The following is an 8,723-nucleotide window of genomic DNA, read 5'->3' on the forward strand; positions in this document are numbered from 1 at the left end:
TCCCTTGTTAACAATGTTAATTTTATGTTATGTGGACATTACTGACATACAGTTTATATTGGTTTGAATGCTTCTATGTTGGCTGCTGAAGTCTACATCCTATGAATTCCCTGTGCTACCATGGTAAGGTACAAACCATCCTGGAAGGCTGGTAGTGAGCAGAGGATGACACTGCATGGCAAAGCAAACTGCAGCTCATTTCAATTTCATGCTATTGCTGCCTGAGACTTGTATGGAAAAGTAGATCTTTTCGTGTTGGCAGGGTCCAAAATGACATGTAAGTCCAGAGCTCTGTTTAAACCAAGGCTTGTGAAACAGCACAGTTTAACTAAAGGTCTGTGGTGCCTAACTGGATGTACCAATTCTTGCCTTTCTACCACTCCTCTGCTAGCCATGCTCCAGAAATTCACTGTTGATCATTGGATGAACAAAAAGCACCTGTGAATATTCAAGCTGTTTCTCCTCTTGGGGCACCATGGGCCACATGGCAACAAAGACTGACTCTTACCTTCAGAGGACCAGTATCTGCCCAGTCAGGCCCTGTGCAGTTGCAGAGGGAGGATGCAGTTAACCAGCAATTAACCAGCAATTAACACAGGCATTACATGAATGGACAGGAGATTTGGATATCACTTTTGGTCCCGAGGTCCCTGCTCAGCTCTAGACTGGCAATATGCCCTTTGAAAGTTTCAGTGGGAGGTTTGCCTGAGTGAGACAGGAGCATGTCCAGTGGGAGAAACAGTCTATTAATACCTGTCCATTATAAGACTATCATTGCCAATTCTGTTTGGCTGCTTCATCTCATAATATTCTCTTTGACTTTCCTAATACTAACCAGCCTAAATATTTTATGATTGTCTTCCAGCAATATACTAAGCCCCTTGCTGCTACTCAGTGAAGATGGGTATCATTTTTCTTCTGAGGAAAAATTTTTTTTTCTGTAACATTGTAGTTTTCTCAACTACAGTGGGAAGGTTTGAAGTAGGGATCATGTTCCATTGGATAGCATCCACTTAAACATAAGTGAGAGCTAAAGAAGGAAATAAACAAGTGGCCAGAAACAAGTCATTTCCTTACCAAGCCACTATGTTCTAATTACATAGTAATGTTGTCACTTCTCTAGAAATGTGTTCTTCTCCTGGCTTATAATACTGTCTCTGAAAATCTTTTTGTAATATTTATATTGCCTTTGTATCTTATTGAGATTTTACATTTCAGCAACTCAGTTTCTCAGTGATATGAATCAGGAGCAACTTCACTGCATCCAAAGTAGATAAAGTGGCACAAACAGTAGCAGAAACAGACCTCTGGCTTCTAAGAGACCTAGAGCATATTGGCTGTTTGCTAGCAAGTGCAGTAGCCTTGATTTTTTATTATTATATTTATTATTTATAAACATATAACTTTCCAAACTCAGAATAAGAAAACCATGCTGTCTTTGAAGAGGGCAGTGTTGAGAAAAACAAAGTCAGACTGAGGGGAAAGGGATGCATTATACAACAAAGGGATCACTGAAATGCCTGGCAAAGTAATATTAAGTTATAATCTTAATTGCTATTAAACATGCTAATTTCCTTTCCTCCTCCACATTCTACTCATGACCTTTTCTTTTCATCCTCTATACCACTTTAATTCAAGTTTCCTACATTAACCCTTACTTATTAGAGTCATGGCAGACCTAATCAGCTGCCCCGGGTTTTCTGGGAGGGATGAAGTTTTGAGGAGGGAATTCAAAAGAAATGAGGTGGTGATTCTTGAGAAGGACATGTCACGAGCAGGGAGCTCAGGCAGGAGATCTCCGAGAGACAAATAGGTGAACAGGATATTAGGTTTGCTGTGGTTAATGGGGAAACAATCAACATGTGGCTGCCACATGACAAGAGGTAAGCGGGAAGGGGCAGTCTCGCAGGCCATGAAAAGTCTTGCAGGCCAAGAAACATGATCTGGAGGTAGTGGGCATGTGGAATGTGTGAATAAATGTGCTTTTAAGAAGTTCTCACCAGAGCCAACTGGAAACAGTTCTTGCACTGCACAGGGTGATGTGCTGATCTTTCAGAGTGTACCAGGAGGGTGAACTGACAGCATTTCAGACCAAGTGTGGTGGTGGTGGATTCAGCTGCTTTGGTCCCTCCCTTCCAGCTTCCCTTTATGCCCTGGAGGGGAAAGGAGTGACTGCCCAGAGAACTGAGTAGCTTATTTGTTAGGAATGAGGAAGGGAGAGAAAATAACTACCCCATTTCTACCTAACCAGCAATTACTTACTTCCCCTGAAACCCATCAGGTGTTATACCATCCATATCCACTTCCCCAAGCCCTTCTTCATGGCGATTTTTGTCCTGGCACCCATCATGGTCATCGCCCTCAGCACCACCAGTGCCACAGACAACCTGAGGACTGTCCTTAATGCCTTCAAACTCAGCAAGCACTCATATCATCCAGGAGTCAGGAGGATAAGGCAGCAGGTCTGAGCAGGATGGGGGTGGGAAGGTGAGAAAAAAGTGTTGTGTTTATCTGGGATAGAGTTAATTTTCTTCACAGTAGCTCTGCTCATGATCAAAATGGTGTTGATAATACAGGGATGTGTGGGACTCAGCTGCCTACTGGAGTTAACCCACAGCAAAGAAGCATCAGGACACTCAGTCCAGTGAAGCCAAGGTGTAAAACACAGGCATGACAGGAAGAGGATGTTTCCAAGTGACTCTTGAGCAAAACGAAGTGGTTATAAAGAATTGCCATATCCTCAAAGGCACTGATTCACATGGACTGGAGAAAGAGGGTATGTGGATGGGAGAGAGTAAGAAAGATCTGAGGTGCTCATATCTGGAGAAAAGGGCCTTCACAGAGAAGACAAATGCTCATGGAAAAAGTAAGATAGTAAGATTTGGATGTGGCCTAGGGAAAAGACGTGGAGGGAAATGAGCATAAGACCCAGTTTATTGATTTGAGTCTCTGAGAGCTTGGTGATGTTGACCTTGGAATAGAGAAGGACGATCTGAACAAAGTTTCAGAGGTGACATGCTGAGTGTTTTTCTACTGATTTCAAGAGAATTGGAATGACATTCCTGTCATTCAGTTTGGATTCCATTAAACTCTCGCTGATGCCAAGCTATCCAGGAAGAAATTCCTGACTGAATTATTAATTCTTTTTTTTTTTTTTCCTGTGGTAACACTGACACATCAGACTGCAGTAAAGCAGATGAGATTAAGGGCTTGGGTTCTGAAAGTGTGAATTCTAGAGCAGTGGGTACATCCCAACATCAAACTACTGCTCCTGAGAGGGGCTTTATGATACAAAGCAGCAACAATGCCCAGAAGTTTCATGCCAGCCACATTATTTCTTTTCTGGCTTATGACAGTCATTCAGGTAACACAAAAGTGAAGTTACAAATCTTCTTAAATAAATATTGTTCTGTTGTCCATGTTGGGATGTAATTATTCATTAAGTCACATTTCAAAAGGCCTTTTGATGAATGTACCAGAGGGCATATGAGAGAAATCCTTTTCTCCAGTATTTATGAGGGGAAACTGCAATGGGGTAAGTGTCATGAATCTGGTACTAAATTTATTGTTCCTGTCAATTCTCAACATACTTCTCACTCAATAAATCTCTCAGGCTTTAGATGACACATCTAAAATACTTCCTCAGAGGAGAAATGTCTGTTGCAGGTTTTCTTGCTTAGGTATTATGGCTTTATAGCTTTAGAGATGGAGTTTCTTACCTGGCCATTTGAAGAGGCGTTTTATAGATTAGTGTATCAAATAGAAATGAGAAGTCACTAGTTTCATTACAGTGAATGACATCTATAACAAACATTTAAAATTATGGGACAGCAAAGTATATTGTGCAACTTCTGTCCATCAGCATAATCTTCCTATCGTGTGAAATGTTTATGGAAATACTAGATTTTGTCAAGTGTTTCTCAATAAATGGCTGCTAAAGCATCTCACGTGCCACAAGAGAAAATTCAAACAGTGAAGTTGCAAAGTCAGATAGTCAAATATTAGGAAATACTCCAATTGCTTGAAAGGTTTGGGATACAATCTTTAATAATCTCCCTCTGGTTTGTTTTGTTTTGTTTTTTTTTTTCCCCTGTAGAAAACCTCAGGCTGGTTACCACTTAGAGACTCTGGTAGGTCAGAGAATTTGAACGCAGTGTCAGTATTTCCACATAAACTGATGAGCCAACTTGGCAGCACAGTAACAGGTCATTAGTCTTTGTATGAAGAGCTTGCCAGCAGAGAATGAGATGTACTGGGTCACAGAATTTTGGTAGATAATGTGTGTGTTTTCTTGATGTATACTAAGATACTCTGAAATCTTTGTGTTCTTAACACTCACAACTGACTGCTTTTACCACTATCTCTTAATCTCATTCTGCTTTTCTCCCATCCTTCCCAGGCTTTAGCTCCTGCTGCCCTTCCAGCTTTTCCCAGTTCTCTCTCTGCATGTTGATTGGGTCACTCCACTCTGGTGCTGTTGAGGTATTCGTAGGGAGACAGCCATTTTTCCCTCTCATGAGCTTTCCTTCCACAGTCATCTCCAGTCATGAGCTGAATCACATTCACTTTAGCCTAGAGCATGTTTAGCCCAGACAGAGCATGAGACTTGTTTATCAATCCCTATTGGGTGTGATTGAATGCTTTTCAGACTCTTGCAACTCAGCTACATCCAAATGGTACCTGGCAATTTGGTAATTTTGCAGTTATTTATTTCTTCTACAGTCATTGTCAGAAGAGTTTTGATTCATCATGGAAAATTTCAGTTCTAATGGTTAAATTATGAAAGCTATGTAAGCAACTAAACCCAGAGGTTTGAACTGGAACCTGTTAAGCAGCGCTGACTGTAGGCATCTTTTTCCTGCTGTAGCTTTAGCTGAAATGCCTTTAGAGAACAAGGAATGGTAGTAATGCACACTTGCTAATAACATTTCCATCCCATACAAACCTTTCCAGCTTACAGTGGAAAGCTACCAACCAGGGAGAAAGTTAATTTTAACTGAAGTGCTTCAATCTCTTCTGCCTCTAGGATACGCCTTCACACCTCTGCAACGTGTAAAGCACTCACTGTAAAGACTGTCCAATTTAATATGATTAGGAGTGTATAACATAAGAAGATTCATGAAACTGAGTATAGATAACTTGCTCCAGCTATGATACACACCCTTCTTCCTTCTAAGCCTATTACAGAGAAGGCTTGAGATCCCCTGGTGAGCTTCTTATCTCCAGTAATTAAGAATATCCTAATGGGCATGGTAAGTGCCTTTCTGTGCATGTTGGGATGGACATAAAACATCAGGGCCTCTTTCTACCCGACATGAAGTAGCTCTGTGATTTCAGACAGTGCTCTCAGACACATCTTGCACAGGGGAATGGCTCAGTTGTAATCCAGAACAATTTCCTATTAAAATATTTAACAGAGAAGCTCTAGCTTACTGTGGACATAGACAAAACACTGGTCATTGTAATCATCACTGACACATTTTTACACACAGGAAAAGGAAATGCATAAGGAAAGAAAATTATACCATCTATAGATAGATTAGTAAAAAGAAATAATTTTGTTTCAGTGTCTAACAATAAAGTTGATGGTAAAAGTGGCCATGCTGCAGAGATCTCAGAAGAGATTTGAGCAGGGAAAGCAAAAATTATAAGGTGACCAGGGACGGAATGTTAGAGGCAAATACAATAATCTGCGTGACTTCAACAGACACAATGTAGGCGGCTTCTATCAAAATGGCAAGTGCAAGACAGCACCATGAATAGTTTGCATAGAAATAGGTGATCGTGGTCATGGTGTATTTAATGCAAAACTTAGGTATGTTTAAAAATTTATTCATGACTTTGGAGGGTTGTTGTAAAATTAGGCCTTTTATGTCCACATACTCTCCTCCTAAAGATTGATCCATACTTTTGAACCAATGAAATTCTTTCACTATGAAAGTTTTCAGCCAGGAATGTGTAGGGGTTTTTTTCCTCGTGAATAGGGGGGAAGCGATCAGAACTAGCTTGAAGATTCCCAATAGCTTAAGAACAGCATTTCCTGGGATTTATTGGGAAAGCAAAATTCAGTAGTGTGGTAATGACTTCAAAACAATTACCTCAGGCACCATCTCTCCCGGGTGACTCAGGGTTTCACTGCTGACCACGCTCCTGGCCCTGCCACCTCCCTGCGTGGTCCTGCTGGGCCTCTGCCTTCACTCCCTCTTTCTGCATACTTGTGTACACTGCCCTGCTCTGGAAATACAACACCTGTCTGGCAGGCTGAGAGACAACCTGGTATTATCATTCTGGGGAGTTCAGGAGGAAGGAGAGACCCATCCCTGCTGCAGGTCTCCCTTGCTCTGTAAGGACATGATGGTGCTGCATCTGTGACCTGCTGATCTTTGTGCCCAAAGCAGACACAGCTGTTGGCTTCTGTAGGCTTCGGATCCGGCCTGTGTGCATGCAGTGCATGTATTAGCAAGCCTCTGCACCCCCCCATTCACTGTTATGATCTGAAACTGCTCTTCAAGTGTTTGGAAGAAACTCTCTTCACTCCCCTTTCCCACTTCTATGTAAAAGGAGTGGGTGAACTCCCCTTTGTAACAGAAGAGAAATGAACAGAATACAGGTGACACAGCAGGAGATCTCGGGCTTTGTATGCTGTGATGAGTGGCTGAGGGGGTTATACACCCTACCAAACTCCTTTGCTCTTTGTGCCGAGGTGCTTTTCTGTACTGTTAATGTGTGGAACATTGATTTGGTTTTTCATTTATCAGCAGGAAAAATTGCTTTTTCTTCTCCATGCTTTTCAAGCATCTTTACCATGGCTTGATGGAGGAACTGTCTGCAGAATGTTTAAGGATTTTTAGCTGGCCAAACCTGAACAGAGTTCTTACCTTAGCAACTCATTTATCCTCTGCAGTCTATACACAAGAGGGAAAGAGAGCTGCATCCTTGCGTGTCCCTGGGATGAGTTTTCTTTGGAGCTCTAATATGTGATTATCTTCACTGCAGACTAGAAATATTATTCATTCACTGTGCTGGGACAAAAGAAAGTAAAAATGTGTAATTGCAATCAGACATTTCAGTTCTGTGTTGAGTTACTTTGAGTGTTGCTATTTTGACATAAGCAATACATTGTTGCATGGGTGTGTATATATAAAGTGTAGAGTTTCCTTTTGGAAGAAATTGGCACACATCCTGCTCCTTTCTGATTTAAGGTCGCTAAATAAGGTACTAGAAAGACCTATTTCTATCTGAGATGAAAAGCAAATAGGCATTCAAAAACAACAACAAAAGAAAAAAAAAAGGAGCAGCTCCACCTCTCTAGTAAGTATTCTGGAAGTAAGGCTGGTTTGGGAATAGAGGTATGGGAGGTAAGACAGCACATAGGATTATTCTGGACAGACTCCGATCAGAGTCCACAGCTCCTGTACTCAGAGATTTCATATTATATTTTTCTGAAGGGAATTTAAACTGAAATTAGGTACCAGTTTAAAAGGATACAAAATCCTATTTGATGTGAAAGTGAAAGTGAGCTGTTTGGCCACATGTCTATAGTGAAGGTGGCTGCACTGGCAACCCTGTCACTGATTTCAGTACTTCAGGAACACATAACAGCCCTGAGCACAGTGCAGGCTAATCATCTAAATGTTTATCTGGCTTTCTGGAATTTTTTTTTTTCATTATTAGCCTGCTACTGATACTTGAGTTAATGATTTTATAGCAATGCTTTCACCAGCAGGGAAGTGCTTATCCTTTTTTATGACCCAGAGTGACAAACTTTATTGACTTACATACTAGCAACAGCAGCATTTGGGTACCAGACCCACATCTGGGGATACCATAAACAGCAAGAGTCTTCTCGGTCCTGTTCCAGCCCAGGAACAGGTGCTAGAAGAAGGATTTATTTGTCTTATTTCTCTGCCATTACCAGCCCTTGCAGACTGGAAGTGCTCTCTGTGATCCATCTACTCCCTCCCCAAAATGTGACCTTACAGTCTTCACCCATCTATTTCCTTCTTCATCAGCAGGAACTGCCTGTGACCAGGTGCTTTCCTTGGGACTCAGAGAAGCACCCAGCCAGAGCTGCCTCCCTAAACCCAAAGAGGACAGTTGCCATCTTGAATGTGGGAGTGGTAGGAGAATCCACTGCTACAGTTTCAGCCAGACCTGCAGAAAAACCTGTCCTAAGCTTTTCTATTTGTAGGCCACCTTGCAGGTACCTTTCTAATTTTGCTTCACTAGACAATAATTCAGTGTAACAAATGTCAATAATAATTGATGTCTGCACATTACAACTGAACAGGTAACATTATGGTAAAAGCAGCACTATTTGGGATTTGTGAGTTCCTAGTGCTTCCCTTCCACAGGGGTGGACATTTGTAGAAACCGGCATCATCTGGCAAGTGCCAGATCCCAAACACCCTGTGAGGGGAAGCCCCCGTTGTGCAGCTCTGAGGTCCGTGGTTTGGTGGTCGTGTGTTTTAGTTTTAGGCTGAGAAGGCAGGTGGAGGGGCTGGTGGTGGGAAAGAGGCTGGGTACAGAAATTGGGAGAATGCTGTGCCTGGGAGCCAGGCCCTTGCCTAGGGTTTGCTCAGGGCCGGGTCCTGGTGGCACGGGGAGGGCTCAAGAGGGGTCTGCAGGCACCGTGCTGGGCCTGGGCTTCCAGGACAAGGGGGGACAGGGCATTCCCAGGCCCAAAGGCCCGGAGCCTTCGGCCGGGAGAAGCGGACACCCTG

This window comes from Empidonax traillii, unplaced genomic scaffold, assembly GCF_003031625.1.
Source record: "Empidonax traillii isolate 1590-97213 ecotype Southwest subspecies unplaced genomic scaffold, ASM303162v1 scaffold201:size1909950, whole genome shotgun sequence".
NCBI classification, from domain to species: domain Eukaryota; kingdom Metazoa; phylum Chordata; class Aves; order Passeriformes; family Tyrannidae; genus Empidonax; species Empidonax traillii.